The sequence below is a fragment of the Sander vitreus genome, unplaced genomic scaffold, assembly GCF_031162955.1.
Source record: "Sander vitreus isolate 19-12246 unplaced genomic scaffold, sanVit1 ctg391_0, whole genome shotgun sequence".
Classification (NCBI taxonomy): domain Eukaryota; kingdom Metazoa; phylum Chordata; class Actinopteri; order Perciformes; family Percidae; genus Sander; species Sander vitreus.
Genome location: NW_027595516.1, coordinates 17,501 through 17,997, shown reverse-complemented (window position 1 = coordinate 17,997; position 497 = coordinate 17,501).

Here is a 497-nt window from a genome sequence, read left to right as displayed (position 1 = left end):
AGGGGGAATGAGAGGGGGGGGGGAAACACCAGAGCAGGGGGAATGAGAGGGGGGGGGGTGAATTGTGAACAGTTTGGGGAGTCAGTGGCGATACCCAGCCCTAATTACAAACGTACACAACCAGATATAAGGACAGAATTGTGAGTCGTGTTGTGTTTTCATTGCATGGACAAAGTGTAAGTATATATACACATATATATATATATATATATATATATATATATATATATATATATGTTTGTGTGTATATATATATGGACCGCCTAGCCGACCTTATTCCTCAAACCAATGTTCCCGTCGTACGCCATTCAACACGCCCTCGGTTTACTGTGTCACGTTAAAGGGGAACTATGCAGATTTTTTAGCTTAATTGACCTTAACTGAACAGCTTCGGAGTCATTGGAATGGTTATATGACTTTTTTCGGGTTGAATGGTGGTCATCTCGCTTGCTCCTAGCACCTGTGAGCGGAAAAACCAACCTCGCAACTTTGGGCCG